The sequence below is a fragment of the Eleutherodactylus coqui genome, chromosome 5 (assembly GCF_035609145.1).
Source record: "Eleutherodactylus coqui strain aEleCoq1 chromosome 5, aEleCoq1.hap1, whole genome shotgun sequence".
NCBI lineage: Eukaryota > Metazoa > Chordata > Amphibia > Anura > Eleutherodactylidae > Eleutherodactylus > Eleutherodactylus coqui.
This window is the reverse complement of record NC_089841.1, coordinates 80,106,987-80,130,646: the sequence shown is the minus strand read 5'-3', so window position 1 is coordinate 80,130,646 and position 23,660 is coordinate 80,106,987.

Sequence of the window (23,660 nt, the reverse complement as noted above, 5' to 3'; positions counted from 1 at the left end):
TACAAATAATGCATTTTCATCTAATTTTTGCAATGAATTTGCAGAATTCCTAATGTACGAAGAGAGAACCTCAACTAACGGTCCAAATAGAAGTCAATGAATTGGCATGTTTTCTAATATATTATCATGACCCGATATAAACGGTCTACCTGGAGGTCATGACGCGTTCTTATGAACTTTTGGAAGTAAATATAATGTAGGAAATATCGGTTCATGTATTGTTAACGCCTCAACTATATTTTTGCTAGTAATTCAATTTCCATGGCTTCTTCGAGAAGATAATTATTTTTAGTGGAGAAAGAAATCAGGGGGTTGAATTTTAATTTTTTGTTACATTTTTTATCTCTAAGTTGACGATTGGCCTCCGTCAGATACATGCATTTTTCCTACAGAGAAACATATGGCAAGCTGCATGAAAAAAAAACAACGGTAATTGTTCAGTTTAAATCCTGATCATTCAGTCGGTCTTATTCACCGGTATAGTTAATGTGGACAACTGAACAGTTTGAGAGCGAATGATTTATCTGTCTGTATAAACAGACACTCAATGAAGGATATCTAACAATTCAAAAAGCCCTTCATTGAATAGAAACTAGAGATGAGCGACCGTACTCGGATAAGCACTACTCGCTCGAGTAATTGGCTTTATCTGAGTATCGCTGTGCTCGGGTCTAAAGATTCGGGGACCGGCACGGAGCGGGGAGCTGCAGGGGAGAGCGGGGAGGAACGGAGGTAAGATCTTTCTCTTCTTCTCTCCCGCCCGCTCTCCCCTGCTCCCAGCTGCGACTCACCTGTCAGTCGCAGCGGCACCCGAATCTTTAGACCCGAGCACAGCGATACTCGGATAAAGCCAATTACTCGAGCGAGTAGTGCTTATCCGAGTACGCTCACTCATCTCTATTAGAAACCCTTAAAATATAATCTTTATTAATAAATTGTTTAAAAATCTTTTAGGGCTGAAGACTCACATAGAGATGAGCGAGCACCAAAATGCTCGGGTGCTCGTTATTCGGGACGAAATTTTCGCGATGCTCGAGGGTTCGTTTCGAGTAACGAACCCCATTGAAGTCAATGGGCGACCCGAGCATTTTTGTATATCGCCGATGCTCGCTAAGGTTTCCATTTGTGAAAATCTGGGCAATTCAAGAAAGTGATGGGAAGGACACAGAAACGGATAGGGCAGGCGAGGGGCTACATGTTGGGCTGCATCTCAAGTTCCCAGCTCCCACTATTAAGCCACAATAGCGGCAAGAGTGCCCCCCCCCCCTCCCAACAATTTTTACTTCTGAAAAGCCCTCATTAGCAATGCATACCTTAGCTAAGCACCACACTACCTCCAACAAAGCACAATCACTGCCTGCATGACACTCCGCTGCCACTTCTCCTGGGTTACATGCTGCCCAACCCTCCCCCCCCCCCCCCGCACAACGCAGTGTCCACAGCGCACACCAAAGTGTCCCTGCGCAGCCTTCAGCTGCATTCATGCCACACGCTGGCCTCATAGCCACACCACCCTCATGTCTATGTATAAGTGCGTCTGCCATGAGGAGGAACCGCAGGCACACACTGCAGAGGGTTGACACGGCTAGGCAGCGACTCTCTTTAAAAGGGGCGGGGCGATAGCCCACAATGCTGTACAGAAGCAATGAGAAATATAATCCTGTGCCACCGCCATCAGGAGCTGCACACGTGGGCATAGCAATGGGGAACCTATGTGCCACACACTATTCATTCTGTCAAGGTGTCTGCATGCCCCAGTCAGACCGCGGTTTTTTATAAATAGTCACAGGCAGGTACAACTCCGCAATGGGAATTCCGTGTGCACCCACAGCATGGGTGGCTCCCTGGAACCCACCGGCTGTACATAAATGTATCCCATTGCAGTGCCCTGGACAGCAGAGCTAACGTCAGATTAAATGCAGGTGGGCTATGGCCCACACTGCATGCCCCAACCTGACCGGGGTTTTTAATTCAAAGACACAGGCAGGTACAACTCCCTATTGTGAAGTCCCTGTGGACCGACAGCATGGGTGGGTGCCAGGAAGCCACCGGCGGTACATAAATATATCCCATTGCAGTGCCCATCCCAGCTGAGGTAACGTCAGGTTTAATGCAGGTGGGCTTCGGCCCACACTGCATGCCCCAGTCAGACTGGGGTTCTTTAGAAGTGGACACATGCAGTTACAACTCCGTGTGGACCCACAGCATGGGTGGCTCCCTGGAACCCACCGACAGTACATAAATATATCCCATTGCAGTGCCCAGCACAGCTGAGGTAATGTCATGTTTAATGCAGGTGGGCTTCGGCCCACACTGCATGCCCCAGTCAGACTGGGGTTCTTTAGAAGTGGACACATGCAGTTACAACTCTATGTGGACCGACAGCATGGGTGGGTGCCAGGAAGCCACCGGCGGTACATAAATATATGCCATTGCAGTGCCCAGCACAGCTGATGTAACGTCAGCTTTAATGCAGGTGGGCAAAAAATTAATTGGATTATTCTGTAGGTGAGGGCCCCAAAAAATTGGTGTACCAACAGTACTAATGTACGGCAGAAAAATTGCCCATGCCCAACCAAGAGGGCAGGTGAAACCCATTAATCGCTTTGGTTAATGTGGCTTAATTTGTAACTAGGCCTGGAGGCAGCCCAGTTAAAATAAAAATTGGTTCAGGTGCAAGTTTCAACGCTTTAATGAGCATTGAAACGTATAAAAATTGTTTACAAAAATTATATGACTGAGCCTTGTGGGCCTAAGAAAAATTGCCCGTTCGGCGTGATTACGTGAGGTTTCAGGGGGAGGAGCAGGAGGAGGAGGATGAATATTATACACAGATTGATGAAGCTAAAAGGTCCACGTTTTTGATGGTGATAGAAAACAATGCTTCCATCCGCGGGTGCAGCCTACGTATTGTTTAGGTATCGCTGCTGTCCGCTGGTGGAGAAGAGAAGTCTGGGGAAATCCAGGCTTTGTTAATCTTGATGAGTGTAAGCCTGTCGGCACTGTCGGTTGACAGGCGGGTACGCTTATCTGTGATGATTCCCCCAGCCGCACTAAACACCCTCTCTGACAAGACGCTAGCCGCAGGACAAGCAAGCACCTCCAGGGCATACACCGCGAGTTCAGGCCACGTGTCCAGCTTCGACACCCAGTAGTTGTAGGGGGCAGAGGCGTCACGGAGGACGGTCGTGCGATCGGCTACGTACTCCCTCACCATCCTTTTACAGTGCTCCCGCTGACTCAGCCTTGACTGGGGAGCGGTGACACAGTCTTGCTGGGGAGCCAGAAAGCTGTCAAAGGCTTTAGAGAGTGTTCCCCTGCCTGTGCTGTACATGCTGCCTGATCTCCGCGCCTCCCCTGCTACCTGGCCCTCGGAACTGTGCCTTCGGCCACTAGCGCTGTCGGATGGGAATTTTACCATCAGTTTGTCCGCCAGGGTCCTGTGGTATAGCATCACTCTCGAACCCCTTTCCTCTTCGGGTATGAAAGTGGAAAGGTTCTCCTTATACCGTGGGTCGAGCAGTGTGTACACCCAGTAATCCGTAGTGGCCAGAATGCGTGTAACGCAAGGGTCACGAGAAAGGCATCCTAACATGAAGTCAGCCATGTGTGCCAGGGTACGTGTACGCAACACATGGCTGTCCTCACTAGGAAGATCACTTTCAGGATCCTCCTCCTCCTCCTCCTCTGGCCATACACGCTGAAAGGATGACAGGCAAGCAGCATGGGTACCCTCAGCAGTGGGCCAAGCTGTCTCTTCTCCCTCCTCCTCATCCTCCTCCCCCTCCTCCTCCTCCTCAACGCGCTGAGATATAGACAAGAGGGTGCTCTGACTATCCAGCGACATACTGTCTTCCCCCACCTCTGTTTCCGAGCGCAAAGCGTCTGCCTTTATTCTTTGCAGGGAACTTCTCAAGAGGCATAGCAGAGGAATGGTGACGCTAATGATTGCAGCATCGCCGCTCACCATCTGGGTAGACTCCTCAAAGTTTCCAAGGACCTGGCAGATGTCTGCCAACCAGGCCCACTCTTCTGTAAAGAATTGAGGAGGCTGACTCCCACTGCGCCGCCCATGTTGGAGTTGGTATTCCACTATAGCTCTACACTGCTCATAGAGCCTGTCCAACATGTGGAGCGTAGAGTTCCACCGTGTGGGCACGTCGCACAGCAGTCGGTGCACTGGCAGATGAAACCGGTGTTGCAGGGTGCGCAGGGTGGCAGCGTCCGTGTGGGACTTGCGGAAATGTGCGCAGAGTCAGCGCAAGTTTCTGAGCAGGTCTGACAAGCGTGGGTAGCTTTTCAGAAAGCGCTGAACCACCAAATTAAAGACATGGGCCAGGCATGGCACGTGCGTGAGGCTGCCAAGCTGCAGAGCCGCCACCAGGTTACGGCTGTTGTCACACACGACCATGGCCGGTTGGAGGCTCAGCGGCGCAAGCCAGCGGTCGGTCTGCTCTGTCAGACCCTGCAGCAGTTCGTGGGCCGTGTGCCTCTTCTCTCCTAAGCTGAGTAGTTTAGCACGGCCTGCTGACGCTTGCCCACCGCTGTGCTGCCGTGGCGCGCGACACCGACTGCTGGCGACGTGCTGCTGCTGACACATCTTGATTGCGAGACAGAGGTTGAGGAGGAGGAGGAGGGTGGTTTAGTGGAGGAAGCATACACCGCCGCAGATACCAGTGCCGAGCTGGGGCCTGCAATTCTGGGGGTGGGTAGGACGTGAGCGGTTCCAGGCTCTGACTCTGTCCCAGCCTCCACTAAATTCACCCAATGTGCCGTCAGGGAGATATAGTGGCCCTGCCCGCCTGTGCTTGTCCACGTGTCCGTTGTTAAGTGGACCTTGGCAGTAACCGCATTGGTGAGGGCGCATACAATGTTGCGGGAGACGTGGTTGTGCAGGGCTGGGACGGCACATCGGGAAAAGTAGTGGCGACTGGGAACTGAGTAGCGCGGGGCCGCCGCCGCTATCATACCTTTGAAAGCCTCCGTTTCCACAACCCTATACGGCAGCATCTCCAGGCTGATAAATTTGGCTATGTGCACGTTTAACGCTTGAGCGTGCGGGTGCGTGGCGGCGTACTTGCGCTTGCGCTTGCGCTCCAACAGTTGCGCTAGTGACGGCTGGACGGTGCACTGAGAGACATTGGTGGATGGGGCCGAGGACAGCGGAGGTGAGGGTGTGGGTGCAGGCCAGGAGACGGTAGTGCCTGTGTCCTGAGAGGGGGGTTGGATCTCAGTGGCAGGTTGGGGCACAGGGGGAGAGGCAGCGGTGCAAACCGGAGGTGGTGAACGGCCTTCGTCCCACCTTGTGGGGTGCTTGGCCATCATATGTCTGCGCATGCTGGTGGTGGTGAGGCTGGTGGTGGTGGCTCCCCGGCTGATCTTGGTGCGACAAAGGTTGCACACCACTGTTCGTCGGTCGTCTGCACTCTCAGTGAAAAACTGCCAGACCTTTGAGCACCTCGGCCTCTGCAGGGTGGCATGGCGCGAGGGGGCGCTTTGGGAAACAGTTGGTGGATTATTCGGTCTGGCCCTGCCTCTACCCCTGGACACCGCACTGCCTCTTGCAACCTGCCCTGCTGCTGCCCTTGCCTCCCCCTCTGAAGACCTTTCCTCAGTAGGCGTAGCAAACCAGGTGGGGTCAGTCACCTCATCGTCCTGCTGCTCTTCCTCCGAATCCTCTGTGCGCTCCTCCCTCGGACTTACTGCCCTTACTACTACCGCACTGATAGACAACTGTGTCTCATCGTCATCGTCCTCCTCACCCACTGAAAGCTCTTGAGACAGTTGACGGAAGTCCCCAGCCTCATCCCCCGGACCCCGGGAACTTTCCAAAGGTTGGGCATCGGTCACGACAAACTCCTCTGGTGGGAGAGGAACCATTGCTGGCCATTCTGGGCAGGGGCCCGGGAACAGTTCCTGGGAGTTTGCCTGCTCCTCAGAATGTGTCATTGTAATGGAGTGAGGAGGCTGGGAGGAAGGAGGAGCAGCAGCCAGAGGATTCAGAGTTGCAGCAGTGGACGGCGCAGAATTCTGGGTGGTCGATAGATTGCTGGATGCACTTTCTGCCATCCACGACAGGACCTGCTCACACTGCTCATTTTCTAATAAAGGTCTACCGCGTGCACCCATTAATTGTGAGATGAATGTGGGGACGCCAGAAACGTGCCTCTCTCCTAATCCCGCAGCAGTCGGCTGCGTTACACCTGGATCAGGAGCTCGGCCTGTGCCCACACCCTGACATTGGCCTCCGCGTCCTCGCCCGCGTCCACGTCCTCTAGGCCTACCCCTACCCCTCAGTATGCTGTATTACCAGTAGTGCAGAAACAGAATGCTGTAATTAAATGTGCCGCTTATTGGCCTGTGGTTGGAGGCTGACTTCCCTTACCGAACGCATAGCAGAGCCAGGAAACAATTTTGCGCATGCCTGTAGTGAGACGTAGGTGCGTATGACTGAGCTAGTGGAATTCACAGCGCAGAAGCGGTCAAGTGGCCAAAGGCCAGTAGTAGGCCTTAAGTATTTTGCTTCTATTTTTTTAAAATGCTGAGCTGATACAGCAGACAGATACTGTAGGCAGCGTATAATATTATGTATACTGTTTCCTTCTGGCGGGATGACGGCGCTGATGTAACAGAGACAGCAGATCCAGGAAACAATTTTGCGCAAGCCTGCTGTAACGCTTAGCTGCGTATTAATTAGGACTACTACCCCCAGCAGATAGATACTGTAGGCAGCGTATAATATTATGTATACTGTTTCCCTCTGGCGGGATGACGGCGCTGATGTAACAGAGACAGCAGATCCAGGAAACAATTTTGCGCAAGCCTGCTGTAACACTTTGCTGGGGGTAGTAGTCCTAATTACTATGCAGCTGATACTGTAGGCAGCGTATAATATTATGTATACTGTTTCCCTCTGGCGGGATGATGGCGCTGATGTAACAGAGACAGCAGATCCAGGAAACAATTTTGCGCAAGCCTGCTGTAACGCTTAGCTGCGTATTAATTAGGACTACTACCCCCAGCAGACACGCAGTAAACTGAAGACGGTCACAGGCAGCCCAAATATAATATTTTTCCCCAATTTTTTGGAAAAAGCCCACTGCCTATATAGCCTAAATATCTCTTTCCCTGCCTCACCAGTACTGGCCCTATACTCTGTACAATGACTGCAGACTGCGGACGCAATGCTCTGCACGCCCGATATACAAAAAAAAAAAAGTGCAACACTGCTAAAAGCAGCCTCAACAGTACTGCACACGGTCAGATGTGGTCCTAAGAAGGACCGTTGGGGTTCTTGAAGCCTAAACTCACTCCTAACGCTCTCCCTATAGCAGCTCCGGCACCAGCAGCACTTTCCCTGATCTCTGTCAGAATGCATCTGTGGTGAGCTGTGGGAGGGGAGAATTTATATACTCAGGTGACACCTGATCTCGCCAGCCACTCACTGCAGGGGGGTGGTATAGGGCTTGAACGTCGCAGGGGGAAGTTGTAATGCCTTCCCTGTCTTTCTATTGGCCAGAAAAGCGCGCTAACGTCTCAGAGATGAAAGTGAAAGTAACTCGAACATCGCGTGGTGCTTGCCTCTAGTAACGAGCATCTCGAACACGCTAATACTCGAACGAGTATCAAGCTCGGACGAGTACGTTCGCTCATCTCTACTCACAAACTATAAATAAATAGATAAATGTAGATCTCAGATTTGAAAGCTGACTTACTGTGGAACATCAGAAAATATCCCAATAATGTCTCTATATTCGTAGATAGAGGGTGGCTATTCAGTGATTGGCGAGCCGCAGGCAATTATTCTGCGGCAAGCCCTCTCCAAGTGCTCATGTCTATTGCAACAGCCCAAGGGGTAGGTAAACCTCCCAACACTTTTAAGATAATACCTCTGTGCATTTAGCCTGTTGGCCCTGTAATTATTGGGTCACTCACTCTGGTTTCGAAGTGCCTGGTATGGAGAGTCCTCAACTAGGAGTGCTTGACATTAGGTTAGTTGTAGATCACCCCCAACAGTGATGTTGCATAGAGGGTTTCTCTCAACCAGTCTATGGCTGCTTTTAATTGAGTGTTTTTCCTTATGCAGATAAACTCTATTCCCAGCTACTAGGCTGATCATGGAAAGTAGTTTAAAATGCAAGGTTCATGATTTAAAAGTTCACGGTTCAACACATTTCTTGGTTTGCACAATTCAACAGGACCCCAGTCGTTTGTCTGCATTTAAGATGTCCTCAGGTAGATCAGATAGGTAGATTCTCTTTATATTCTATACATTCCTCTATCCTGTAGTCCACAAATCATAAGTCCTATTTGAGTTGAGATGAGGAGTATGCCCCTGACCTTAGCAACAGGATATTCTCTATACCTTTGAATACCGAGAAAATACATAAACCTAACTAGACCTCCTAGGGCCCCATCTTCCCTAAAAGTCTTATTTAAGCTACTCAGAGACAATACCCCAGTATATAGATTAGAGAGGAGAGTAACAAAGCCGTCAGCCCTAATGGTTGACTGGCAGCTAATGTCACATGGGACACATGATTTGTGGACCACAGGATAGAGGAATGTATGCATAAAAGTCTTTAGGGCTTGTTTCCATTATGAGAGTGCCTGTTGAGTGCCACATGCCTGTACCACTTTTTTCGATACTTCGAGGGATAATGCTCATTGCAACGAGGATTAATTCATTAAGTCGCCTGCAAGAACTGACCACTTCTTAAGGGCATATTCTCAGGAGTGAACACTTCTAAATATAAAGGTGAGTTTCCTCGCTAGTATGTTCTGTAACTTGATCCCAATGTAGCCTCAAGTAGCGTTTACCATACCTTCCCATTGCAGCAAACAAGCAAGTCGTATTACCCATCAAAATAAAGTTCAAAATATTTTGCAGGTCGACAATCTATTAATTCAATCAGGTTAATTCTCAACATCCACAATTTTAAGTGTGCCTTAAAGACACATTTTTTTAGGGAGGCCTACCATATTCCGTAATCTGAACTCTTCTCCATTTCCAACGCTCTTATATTTCTCCTTGGAAACCTAACCCCCCTTCACCCCACTATATCCTTCATACCCTAATGCACTTTATAATGTATATACACAAATACCAGTTGGTAATGGCTCATATTGGTTTATTTATACTACCTTATTAATACTGCCCTATTGATAAGAGATTGGTAGTATTACTGGATGTCATGATGCCAGGAGTTCCGAACAGTGATGCTGCAGCCTCTGATTGGCGGGCGGTGGTCACCTGACTTCTGCTGTCAGCAGAGAATGGGACAACTGCTGTACCTGCAATGCTGGATCGGCGGGGCTGAGGATATATAACTATTGTTGTATTTGATATTTTCACACATCTGCACATGCCATTAAATTTCTAAAAAAAATAACTGGGCAACCCATTTATAATGCGTGTTATGTCTAATTTTGTCCATGTTTCCTCTAATTTGTAAAGTGATGTGGAATATGTTGGCGTTATATGAATTTATACTGCCAGCACTGATGGACAGTGTTAAGTAGCGGCATGCCCCACTGATAAGAGATTGATACTACTACTGGAATTTTTTAATGTATTTACTGCATTTTTCAGCACAGTGAAGTTTTACCAAAAAATCCTCCTGCATAGTGATTTTATAGGGAATACATATTTACTAAACCCGACAATTCAGGGCAGTACAGAGATCCTCCTTAACAGGGGTTTCCATTCCCTAATATATAAGTCCTATTCTTGTCCCATTTTTAGACATATTAGCAGATGTATGCAGACTCTCATACAAAAGTGCCCGGCTGCCGGAGGCGCCATTTTCACCATATTCTCTAGGCAGATCTTGTTTTCCAACATACAAAGGAAATACACATCACTTCTAATAGGGAACCAGACAGAAATTGCAAAGTTATTGAGGAACGTTTATATTTCTTAGCGAGAGAATCACCCAGTATATTTACATACCTACATTATTACAGAACGTGCAATTTTAAATGTAATTGCAACTTTATTAATTTGGGAATTGGGTGTTTTATTGATTTTAATCATCATTTTAAAAGTTATACAATTTTCAATATCACCCCATCCGCCAAGTGCATTGTGAAATGAGCCCTACTGTAATGCATTGTGCACAATCGGTGTGAGACTCTCAGCTGTTTCATGAGAACTTGGCACATTGCCCAAGTCAAGGTAAAGCAAAGTGACATTCAGAATCCAGGATACACACCTACAATTGTCACTGAATGACAATGGCTCCTGTGACCTTACCTTTTATTGGCCTCTTGTGTCTTTTTTCTCACACTAGAGTTGACCATATTCTACTTTAATAGTTAATAGTATTTTCATACTACATATATATTTTTATATACAGTATGTGAGGAATAGCATATACAGATGTAGTAATTGTAACATGACTGGCGCAGCATGACAACTCCATTAATGTGTTAAATATCAAGTTAACATTTGCTACATCTGTATATCATAAAACACACTATTCAGCGGTAGTCCTCCTACCACATTATGCAGGTCGTGTAGGTAGGCCTTAATTCTCTCAACGGGCTCCATATTACACTCAGTGTTCAATGTTCTTTGCTTGCAGTGGGGAAGTTAAAGCAACACTCTGGCTTCAGGACAAAATTTTGTCTTGAGACTGAAGAAGATGGGATATATATATATATATATATATATATATATATATATATATATATATATTTATTATCTGCAATCTGCCGGTTCTGGATCTCATTTCTTGCCCTCCAAGATAGCCACCACAATCTTTTGACTATCTAATACTCACTGTGCACTGCTCTCTGATTGGCCAGCACTGATCACATGAGCAGCCCTGGCCAATCAGAGAGTAGTTATAGTGCTTGGCAGTCTAACACTACCAATGTACTGTGGGGATTAGGTAGTCTTAAAATTTCATTGGCCATGTTGGATGGCAAAAAAATGGACCGAACGATCAGAGGAGAACTGTAGGTAATATACCCCCTCTGGGACAGGGGGTATGATAATGGCATGGCAATCATGCTGACTGACAAAAACTTGAAGGCGGCGGTAAAGAAAAATAAGAGCTCATTGAAAGTGCTGATGTAATCAGTATCTTTGACACACGTATCTGGTCTGTATGGACAAACAAGCTGAAGTTTGTAGAGAAACCGATCAAACATACTTGTAGATACTGGAGCAATGTGAAATTGTAAAGAAGTTCCATTAATAGAAGGTTTTGACATGTTCAAATATTTTCAATGTTTCCCATTTTATTTACCATCTAACAATTGTCAAGAATGATATCGAAATCCATTTCTATTGAACCGTGAAGACATTTAGGGGGGCAGGCTGAGACTCGTCTTATGTCCCTTCCAAGTTTTTGGCCCAGCTGTTTCTCATGCTTACTAGATATTAGTCACTATACAATTTACTGAATGTATACAGTAATTGCTTTGGCATGTAAATCACATATTTTACATTACACAGATGTATCTTACCGCAATGGTTTACGGTTATTTGCATATGAACTCAAACACCATTAAGAAGAATGTACAGAGGTCAATGAGAAGACAGAAACTGAATATTTGTCACATATTAGATATGGAACCTTGTTTAAGTCGAAAGTCTCATTCATTCAATTGACAATGTTTGAACAGTTGCCAAAAAAAGAAGTGAATGCTTGGAAATTACATTCATAACTAATAAAATGTGGTCTGGAAAGCACAAGTCAAAAGTCCTGACCTTAACCCTAACAAGATGCTGTGGCATGACTTGAAGAGGGCTGGGCACACAAGGCATCCCAGAAATAATGATGAACTGAAACACATTTGCAGGGACAAATGGTCCAAAATTCCACCTCAACAATCTGCAAATCTTATTTGCAGCTACAGAAACATTTGGTGGAGGTGATTGCTGCTACAGGGGATCTACAGGTTGTTAATTTCAAGGATTCACTTTTCCCCTGCACTGTAAAGTTATAATAGTATCATACATTGAAATGGAAATATCATGATTAGGTTGGTTAGATGGTGGAAAAACAAGGAGTTCAGTTTTTGAAAGCCTTTTGGGTGCTTTTACACAGAACATTGTATCGTTCGCTCATGCCCTTCACAGCATAGAAACCCTTAAAATATAATCTTCCTTAATAAATTGTATTAAAATCTTTTAGGGCTGAAGACTCACAAACATAAATAAACAGATAAATCTAGATCTCAGATTTGAAGGAAGACTAAAGGTCCATTTACACGGGACGACTGTCGGGCAAACTATGCCTGACACTTGTCCCTGTGTGTCCGGCATCCCGCGCTGTCACACGGTAGCTACTGGTGCTGGTTCGCTCACGGAGCGGTCAGCAGGAGGGCCCGGCAATAAGCTCATTGTTTATGCTGCATAAACGATGGACAATGAGCTCATCGCTCCTCGTTTCAGTTTAAACAGCAGCCGTTCAGTAGTGAACGGCCGCTGTGTTATGTCAATAGAGGGGGGCGGGGGAGCGAGAGGAGAGGAATCTCCTGCACTGCCCTGCCATCCTGCTGGCCACTCCGTCAGTGTAAGTGGACCTTTACTGTGGTACGTCATGATGTACTTCCGATCGTTCAAGGTTTTAACAGCCAATATTAGAGCACTTTGTGGGTGAGTCAAAACCCACATTTGTTCTGCCAGAAGCCAATTGCAGAGCCTTTTGTGGTGCACAAAACTACACCCTGGCAATCGCCACTCCCTTCAAGTCTGCAAATGACTGGACAAAGGCTGTTTAGATGAAATGAAATTCAAACACTGAACGATAATTTTTATGCCTGCAGAAAATGAATGACGAATAGAGATGAGCGAGCATACTCGTCCGAGCTTGATGCTCGTTCGAGTATTAGGGTGCTCGAGATGCTCGTTACTCGAGACGAGCACCACGCGGCTCCATTGAAAGCAATGGGCTGCCGGCGAGCGCGGGATGAATTTTCGGGAAGGGCTTAAAAATATAAGCCCTTACCTGAAAATCATCCTAAAATGTGTAAAAAGTAAAAAAAATATACATAATCACCTTGTCCCGGCAGACGGAGTTCAGCCGCGGCCGGCCGGCAGTTCTCCTGAACTGCTGTGAGTAGTATTCAGCAGCCGGGGATTTAAAATCCCCACCTGCTGAATGAGCTGCCTCTGATTGGTCACAGCCTTACCAATCAGAGGCAGCTCTCACTCACCCATTCATGAATTCATGAATGGGTGAGTGAGTGCTGCTTCTGATTGGCTCAGGGCAGGGACCAATCAGGGGCAGCTCTCAGCTGTCATTCAGCTGAGAGCTGCCCCTAATTGGTCCCTGCGCTGAGCCAATCAGAGGCAGCACTCACTCACCCATTCATGAATGGGTGAGTGAGAGCTGCCTCTGATTGGTGAGGCTGTGACCAATCAGAGGCAGTTCATTCAGCAGGCGGGGATTTTAAAACCCCACCTGCTGAATACTACAGAAAGCAGTTCAGGAGAACTGCCGGCCAGACGCGGCTAAACTCCGGCTGCAGCGGAAAGGTGAGTATACGTTTTTTTTTATTTTTACACATTTTAGGATGATTTTCAGGTAAGGGCATATATTTTTAAGCCCTTCCCGAAAATTCATCCCACGCTCGCCGGAAGCCCATTGCTTTCAATGGAGCCGGCTGTATTGCCGGCTCCATTGAATTCAATGGGCCAACATCGTTCTGCTCTGCCACAGCTGTTACAGCTGTGGCAGAGGAGAACGATCTTTATGCTGACAGTGCGCGGGGGGGTCCCACTCTTGCCACTATTGTGGCTTAATAGTGAGACCTCGGAGCCTGAAATGCAGCCCTGCATGTTGCTCCTCGCCTGCCCTATCCATTTCTGTGTTTTTTACATGACTTTGGTGATTTGCTAAGATTTTCACAAATGAAAACCTTAGCGGAGCACCAGTCATATACAAAAATGCTCGAGTCGCCCATTGACTTCAATGGGGTTCATTACTCGAAACGAACTCTCGAGCATCACTGAAAGTTCGACTCGAGTAACGAGCACTCGAGCATTTTGGTGCTCGCTCATCTCTAATGACGAACAATGAGTGAATAATAATCGTTTTGTGTAAAAGGTCATCTAAGTAGTCAAAGGTCATTAGCAAAATGGAGTGCCTGGGTAGCGAGGTAGACAGAGATAAGGGAGGAGCTATAGGGTGGTGCAGCACTGGGGAGAGCTTTATGGATGAGAGTGAGGAGTTTGAATTGTATTCTATAGTGGATGAACAACCAGTTTAGGGGCCGGCACAGGGTGGGGGCATCAGTGCAGCGGTGGGATGAAAAGCGTAGCCTGACACTGCATTTAGGATAGATTGGAAAGAGGAGACTTTGATAAAGGAAAGAATGATCAGTGGTAAATTGCAGTAATCAAATTGAGAATCTTTCAGGGTAACAAGTTTTTTTTCCCCACAATAAGAAAGGGGCAGATTCTGGAGATGCTTTTGAGGTGCAGGTGACATGAGGGTACAAGTGACTGAAGATAGGGAATGAAGCAAAGATCAAAGTCAAATATGACCCCACGACAGTGGGCATGTGCCTAAGAGGTATGGTGATTTTAGGAGGAATAAAAGAGGAATGGTACAATGATGCACTACCATTATTTTATGGGGAATGCAAGTATTCACTAAAACAGTTGGAGCTAACAGGTCTTCTGTAAAAAGGCGCCACTTAAGTCCTATTAACATCTGTGTTGGGGATTCAGTTTTCTGCTCTGCTTCATCAAACGGTTAAGTTTTTTGACAGAACTGAACAGCCCTAAACAGACCCTATTGACTATAATGGGGTCCATTTAATTTAAGTCAACCTGTCCAGCAATTTACTGGACAAAAAAGTCCTGCATGGAGGACTTTTTTTATCCAACATTTTATGCCAGATCTACAACGGAAACTCTGAACAGAGCTCCTGGCCCAGTTCTGAAGATGTACCACATGGCACTAGCAAAATAATGTTGCTCAAAATGCTGACTTACGTACCATATTATGTGCTTGAAATATATGGGTACATTTGATATCTTACTGTACATATATATATTTACTAGCATTTACTTCCTCCCACGAAGTCAGTCTTACTTTGGACTGGAGTTGTGATTCTTGGAAGAAGCAGTGGAAGAAAGTGTACCTGGTGTGAGGGTTTAGCATTTAGGATCGGTAGCAACCTGGGCATAAGCAGTCAGAGACAGTGACACTTGCGATAAAGTCTTTAGTCCAGGCTTTGCCTGGGTTTATTTCCAAGCAAACAAAACGAAATACAGGCCTTAACATCAGGCAAACACAAAGTAAATCCTGCTCGTCTGAGCACTTACTAAACATGTAGCGTCCCTGTCTACACAGTGGTAACAAAAATGGCTCCTGCACACAGCCAGCCAGGCCTCTCAGACCTGCAAAGGTCTCAGCTCTCTCTCTGGCTCTCAGCCAGATGCTCTCTCTGGCTCTCAGCCAGACGCTCTCTCTGGCTCTCAGCCAGACGCTCTCTCTGTCTGGCCCTGTAGGCCCAGGCTTTATAATGCCTGGTACCAGCCCCACCTGGTACGTGGGAGTGACCATCCCACCCTTCAGTTTGGTCACTCCAGGAAAAGCCGGCCTGGATTATGCGGCTTGGAGCCACCTACTCACTACAACGTGTTAGTGGCTTAATGCCACCAACACTAAACTGCCGGCTTCCTCCACCGAGCCCAGGCCGCTCGGTGGCACGCATCTGCCCAAGCGCTCCCCAACGCCTCATAGGAGAGCATCCTAGGCGAAATGTAACGGCCCTCCAGCACTTTGCCGGTCACTGTCTCACACTGGGCAGGGGCGTAACTATAGGGGGTTGCAGGGGATGCGAATGCACCCAGGCCCAGGAGCCTTAGGGGGCCCATAAGGCCTATCTTCTCCATATAGGGAGCCCAGTACTATAGATAAAGCATTATAGATGGAGGGGCCTGTTACAGATTTTGCATTAGGGCCCCGAATCTTCAAGTTACACCTCTGTACCTGGGGTATAGGAAAGCAAGACGCTGGACAAGTATTGCATGGGAGATCCCAAACTGTCATGGAAGTGCACGACCCGTCAGGCCTGTTCTGCCAATAATAAGAGCTACAGTTTATATTTCCAAAGCAAACCATGTTGAGCAAGATACCAGACCCCCACAATGAGGAGATTTGGCATGGCTAATATATTATCCTAATACATTATACTGTAATATGTGCTCTATCAGGTTTTATTGCGTGCAGTGGCATTTTTTACATAACTTCTGTACGTATTAAAGTATGTTGAGCGTGCCAAACACAAGTCATTATAGAAGACAAGTTATAACCCAATGCATTTATTACAGGAATGTTCGTCACAATTGTCTCTTTCAGTGCGAAAACTCCCAAACTTCAGGCATTTCAATGCTCAGAGACTCATTTAAATACTTATTAATTAGGCGCCTAATGAGGAAATCCACTTGTTCTACAGCACATCCTGTTGGCACTGCAGTTGAATTTAGAAATACTGTACATACCCTTTAGCAAATGGTAAATGCGCAAATTGTCATAACATGCAATGTAATACAACATCCTATGTAAAACGTGTCCTTATAAAGTTTTGTGTAGAGGAAACAAATGCAAATATATGGATTCCACATTAAAGACAATGCATGCCACAATGAAGTCTTCAGGTCAAACTGAATGTCTATACGGTCTGTCTATATGACGGCTTCGTACTATATGAATGGTTGCTCAATGCTTCCAGTTTATACGTACTTATAAATGTGCCTGCTCATCTTGATTGCATCGGACACATTAGCCATTAATGCTTAAGGCTGGATTCACACGACCGTATATGGGCTCGGTTTTCACGCCGAGCCGATATACGTCGTCCTCATCTGCAGGGGGGAAGGATGGAAGAGCCAGGAGCAGGAACTGAGCTCCCACCCCCTCTCTGCCTCCTCTCAACCACCTTTCTGCCCCTCTGCACTATTTGCAATGAAAGGAGGCGGGACGGGGTGGGCCTAAGTGGCCCGCAGAGGGGCGGAAAGGAGGCAGAGAGGGGGCGGGAGCTCAGTTTCTGCTCCTGGCTCTTCCATCCTCCCCCCCTGCAGATGAGGACGACGTATATCGGCTCGGCGTGAAAACCGAGCCGATATACGTTCGTGTGAATGCAGCCTAAGGGCGACTTCAGACGGGCGTATCTGCACACGCAATACGCAGAGAATAGAACCCATTAATATCATTGGGTTCATTCTTATTTCCTTTTTTTGCACACACAAAAAAAGCACCTGCTCTATTTTGTGCGCATTTGTGCACCAAAGGGCCCCATAGAAGTCTATGAGGGGTGCACAAATGATCACACAATAAGCAATAGGATGCGTGAAATACAACGCAAAACTGCTGGGAAACAAAAGCCCATGTGAACATGCTCTGCGTATTGAAAAAAGTAAAATGCGCTGATATACACGCAAAAGTGCCTCATTCATGGCGCAAATTTGTTGCGCTTAGGCACAGGCAAAAACGCATACAACTGTATGAGGGATGCCTAAAGTGACCCTCCGGACACACCACATTTTCTGACTGCCTCATGTAGACTGGTCATTAGTCTAAGGGCTTAAGCAGATGGGCGTGATTTCCATGGTTTCATTTTCATCTTCGGGATTCTCTCGCTTTAATACTTAAGGACTTGCCCTATCTTTCTGGGCAGGACCCATCTTCCCGCATTTTTTTTCAAACTCGTGCGCAATAGTGCCGACTTTGAATAGTCACTGGTTCATGCACTAATACACTCCGAAAGAAACTGGCGCACTTGCGCATGCGGCAGCTTGAAGCCGCCCTAAGATACTATACCTGCTGTCCACATGACAGCACTGACTAGTCAGATCAGCATGTACTGTCTTAGACTACCAAGGCATGCTATGTAAAGTGTGCATAGGATATGCAAAACAGCTACGTCTGAGTAGATGAGATCCCATCATGCGGCTGCATCACTGACTCCTTTACCCAGATATGCCATGAATCCAGCCACTGCTTTTGCATCTTGCATGTAAACCTTTACCAATAACCCAAATGGAAGGTCAGGGTGGCCATCAGTGAGTACAGTAGCTCATATGTTTCTTTATGACCATTTTATGGATGCTCTTTGGAGAAGCAGCTGTCCATATGCCCTTTTAGAGACCATGTTCTACTATCCAAAGTGAAGAAACACCCAAATAGAGCAGCACCTATGGGCACCATGTATTACGCTGCATGCGCATATATTAGTTGTGTTTGGCCAGAAGTTTTATGCCTGAGAAAGAACCAACTAACATGTCCACAGTCAGAAAAAGACTGCTTGCAGAGATTTCTATCCGATGTGGAGGGACATCCAACATCACAACGGATGTACCAGATGCCATGACTGATCCCAAAGAAATCTATAGGATCAGCTATGATCATCAGTTTATTTCTTTTGGTATAGTAATGAAATGGCAGTGGGAAGAAAAAACGGACATACGGGCATATGGAACCCAGCATAACATTAGTGCTTCAAACGTGTACTCCATCTCATTGTCAGGGTCTACAGGAGCCAAACTTGTGGAGATCGTGTGATTACTGGGTGTTATTTTTAGTTGAGACAACCCCTTTAAAGGGAACCTGTCACATTAAAAATGCAGTCCATTCTACAAGGATCATGTTATAGAGCAGGAGGAGCTGAGTAGACTGATATATGGTTTTGTTAGAGAAGATTCAGTTTACCTTGTATTTTATTCACTCGAAGCTCTGCTCAGTCTGAGTTTAGAGGTCCAGTGGGCGGTCCTATCAGTAACTGATAGTCATACACATCCCGCCCACTGGACCTCTAAGCTTAGAGCAAAGATTTAATTGAATAAAAGGCAAGTTATACTTCAACTTTTCCAACAAAACTTTATATCAGTCTACTCAGCTCCTCCTGCTCTATAACACGATGCCTGCAGAATGGACTGCATGTTCAATGTGACAAGTTCACTTCAAAGAATTCTGTCCCAGTATCTTTATTACTTTTCACGGTATTGGTAAAAAAAAAAAACATCTATTTTTCCTTTTACAATACAATCAATTACTCTAGGAACACGTGTGTGAAATAACTCTACACATAAGCCAATCAATGTGGAAAACCACTTGGACTCTACAACAATATTCATTTATATGAAAGCCACAAACTCCACTTTAGACTCTGCCAGCGATTCAAATAAGCAGAGTCAGCATTTTGGAAATGTGCTCTAGCGTCTCATGTTTATCCTCGGATGTATTCAGTAAAGAGCAGCAGATGTCTGATTGCCGTACAGTCCGTTAATTGCTTTAGAAGTGAAGGAGAACTAAGATGAGAACAGGGAGGGAGACTTCCTGACACTTGTTTTGGAAGCTCTGAGAAAGTTTTCTTGCAGGAATTCCAACTCTTTTTCTGGGGTTCAATACAAAAACAGGAACAATAGTGCGAACACAAGGCCGGGCACGCCCAGGTTATGTGCGGAGAGATCCAGGCTTTCAGTGAGCGGGTATTTGCTACTACTATATATCTAAACTGGTGATCACATGACTTGTTTTGTAAGCAAATATCATTGTAACTTGACAATAACTGACCTCCCCTGATAAGGACTACATATTATTTTGCAAAACAAAAATAGATACAAATTTGCTTTGAAGCGCCGCTCCCGGCATTGACAAATAAGCCTGTCCGACCAGCTTCTTTACCTACCTGATGCACATTGTGTATTAGTATGTATCATTAGTCTAAGACATTACACCTGCTTTGGTTAACCAGTGATGTCCATATGGGAAGCATTGGTCACTCAGATCACCATGTAGTGTCTTAGATTACCAATGTGCAGTGTACATCAGGTAGTCAGAGAAGCGGTTTGGCCATCTTATTTGCCCAGAACCGGAAGGTCATTTTAAAGGGGGCTAAAAAAAAACTCCTTTGAAAAGAGCTGTACAAATATAAGAGGGATCATATTTATCTCACCCCATCCTCCGTAGCTCCTGTTCTTCCAAGACCAATTGCTGGCGAACAGAGGGCCTAGAATTCTCGCAGCAGGACCCGACCCGAGCCCCTGCAGGGATCAGCACGGCACTCACCTGCTCCCGTGGCTCCGGCTCTGTGAGAGCAGAGCCAGCGGCCGGGGAGTGACATTTCTGTGCCGGGCTCTCAGAAATAGAGTATGCCGTGATTTGTTTTCCGCGCAAGATTTCGTGCAGAACAAATCGCGTCAGTCTGCATAGGATTGCATTTTCTAATGCAATCCTATGGCAGCTTCCACGGGCAAAAATTCTGCGGGAAATCCCACCGCGGAATTTCCGCCCGTGTGCAGGAGGCCAAAGACAGAAAGAACATACAAACTCTATGAAGATGCTGCACTTGGTCCGATTTGAACCAAGGACCCCAGAACGGCAAGGCAACTGTGCTAACCACAGAGTCGTTGTGCATCAAAAATGACAGGTCCTCACTAAAGGGGTTGTCCAGTTACCGGACAACATTACCCCTACACCAAAAACTCTGTTAGAAAAAAAGCAAAAGGAGCTGTACTTATCTCTCCTCTGTAATGGGGATCCAGCTCTGTAACTCTGCCGTCCTCCCAGTGTTTGTTATGAAAGATTATGCCACAGGAAGTCACCTAATTGCTGCAGCCAGAGGCATCACTGTTCTGAGCTCCTGGCATCATGATGCCCAGGATGTGAGCGCTGGTGCCAGGAGAATGGGCGGTAAGTGTAGAGGTCAGGTGCATTTTTGTGACATCATCTCCAACAAACACTGGGATGACAGTGGGGCTATGGTGCTGATCCCCACAGTAGAGGAGGGGTAAGTACTGTTTTTTTTGTTATTCTTACAAAGTTGGTGGTACACGGGCAATGTTGTCTGGTAACCAGCAACCCCTCTAAGGCCCAATGCCCACGGACGGATTATCGCTGCGGAATTTACGGTCAGACACCCGCCACAAATTCCGCAGCAATGTCCGCCCATAGACATGCAATGTTAAATGATTCTCTCCTGCCCATGAGTGGAAATCAACTGCGATTTTCCATTTGCAGGGGAGAATCGCAGCATGTTCTATTCCACACGGACAGCTTCCATTACAGTCAATGGAAGCCATCCATCTTGCAATACTTCCGCAGTGAGCACTGCGGAAGTACCGCGAGAATCCACATCACAGCCGGCACGTCATGCGCTGCACTGTGCATGCTCGTCGGCTCGCCGACCAAGACACTTGTGGCGTATCCGGAGAGGTGAGTATGGGGTCTCTGAGGGGCCGGGTCTGATTTCTCAGGCGGAATCCGACCCGGCCGTGGACATGAGGCCTAAATCTAATTTATTTCAATATATAGGTTTCTATGTATGCAGTTATTTTTCTGTTATTGAAAATTGATGTCAACCATTTGTTTAGAGCATGAGTAGGGGTCCCAGTTCCTTGGCCACAACCACTAAAAGAACCTTCTTATAGTAACATAGTATGTAAGGCCGAAAAAAATACATATGTCCATTCAGTTCAGCCTATTACCCCCCAATGTTGATCAAGAGAAAGGCAAAAAAAAAAAACCGAATGAGGTAGAAGCCAATTTTTCCTCATTTAGGGGAAAAATTCCTTCCAGACTCCAATCTGGCAATCGAAATAATCCATGGATCACCGACCCTTCTGAAGCTATTAATGATTATAACATATAATATTGCATCGCTCAAGAAAGGCATCCAGAAGATATCAGACATCCAGAAGATGAAGAACACGTCCAGAAGACAAAAGCCACCAAGAAAGACGTCAGAAGACACAATGAAGATTTTTAAGCTAATTCTTTAATCAGTTAACCACGACAGAAAAAAATACAGGAGTTATACACAGTAAAAAAATGTTTTCCCTATTTCTTGTGTAAACTCGTGTTATCATCCGGTACTTGACAACTGTTGACACATTATAATACAATGTCCTGTTTTTTGGGTTTCGACTGAACATCACAATAGGACACACTGTGTAGGAGAAGAGGTTATAAAAATATCAGCGTGCTAGGAGCAACACATCACTAAGAAGTATAAAGTTAGTGAAATCCGAGCGATGACCTGCAGTGCTTCTCAAACCCTTTAAGCTGTGAGTTGGTGGTTCAGCTGTTAAGATTAAGAAGATATGATTCTGTTGGCAGCAATTCCCTGGTAACATGTTGTCTTGTCTCATGAAAAATTGTAAACTAGTCTAGCCTTTATGAGGGGTGTGCCAAAAGAACACGCCATTTTCAAATGCCCTATTATGGTATATGAACATCATAGAGTATTGTTCCCCGCTCGGGACCCTCCTCTATGACCCAGAAAGGAGAACTGTCAGTAAGAGCCACTCCTATTCTGGCGGACCTTCTGTAGTTCTCGTATTACATGACAGCCAACTACCACTGCCTCGAAAATGTGTGGCTGGCAAGGACGTCCAGTGACAAAATCAGCTGATTTCTGGGGATGCTGAGAGCAGAGCTCTGGGTGATCAACTCGTCAGTCCAGGCCAGGGGCATAACTATAAGGGATGCGGTTACACCTGGGCCCAGGAGCCTTGGGTGGCCTACAAGGCCTCTCTTCTCCATATAGGGAGCCCAGTACTATGAATAAAGCATTGTAGTTGGGGACCCTGTTACACATTTTACATTGGGGCCCGGGAGCTTCAAGTTTCGTCTCTGCTCCAGACCTTGTCTTCTGGGAGAGGTTGTGCCTGAGCTTGGTTCTGGTGCTGTAATTAGGTTAGGAGCATAGTTCTGGTACTGTTTACATGTACTAATCATAGATCTTTATTGATTTTGGTTCTAGTATTATATTCACTGAGCATAATTTTGATACTGTATTTTTCCTCTGAACTTGTTATACAGGGTGCCATTTCAGCCATGGTCAGTATAGAGAATTTGGTCTTGACTGTTGGCACCTCTCAGGCAGATAACTGCAGAAAAGTCAATTTAACTGGATGCATTTTCCTTGGCCGTTGCAAGGGTGCAGTGGGAATACTATAATCGAAAGTTGAAATTGCTAGACCAACTCCTATTTCCCTGCAGCATTGTGAATTCATCAACATTCGCTGCTTCAATCAAAGTTACAGAACAAGAAATTTCACTATGACATTTGGAGCTATCTTTCAAAAAGTCAACTTTTTAGACCAAGCTATTAATGACAAGTCATTCACCATATGGCTGTATAAATCACTACTGTTTGGCAAGATTAACTTACTGATTGTGAGGTTCACACAACTAATCACCATAATGAGGGGAGCACTAATTTTATCACTATACAGCATCCATACGGACATGGCACTTTCATATATGACCAGTGACCCCATTCACTTGGCTATTCTTCACACAACACCCATTCAGGTGCAAGTGTCCTGGACATGCAAAGAGCATATCAAGATCTTTCAGTGTTGTCAGGACATGTAAAGCTGGCTCTCGTTTGACTCCACCTTGCTCCTTGGTGCCATCTGACTTGTTTTTAAGTACATTGTACCTATGCAAGCAAACTAGATCCTATGTTCTCCACACTATGGACTCTATTTTGGCTCATTAATACAGCTATGTGTCTATTTCTCTACGGCCAGAATGTAAATAGGATAGCTGCTAAGAATTATATTAAACCAATTAACATGTTAAAAAGATATAAGGAAGAGAACTCACCTGGCGCCGGCGTGGAGGCACCCCTGTCAGGGAAAAGCACCCACCAGCCGGCACCCTCAATCCTGGTTAGCAGCAATA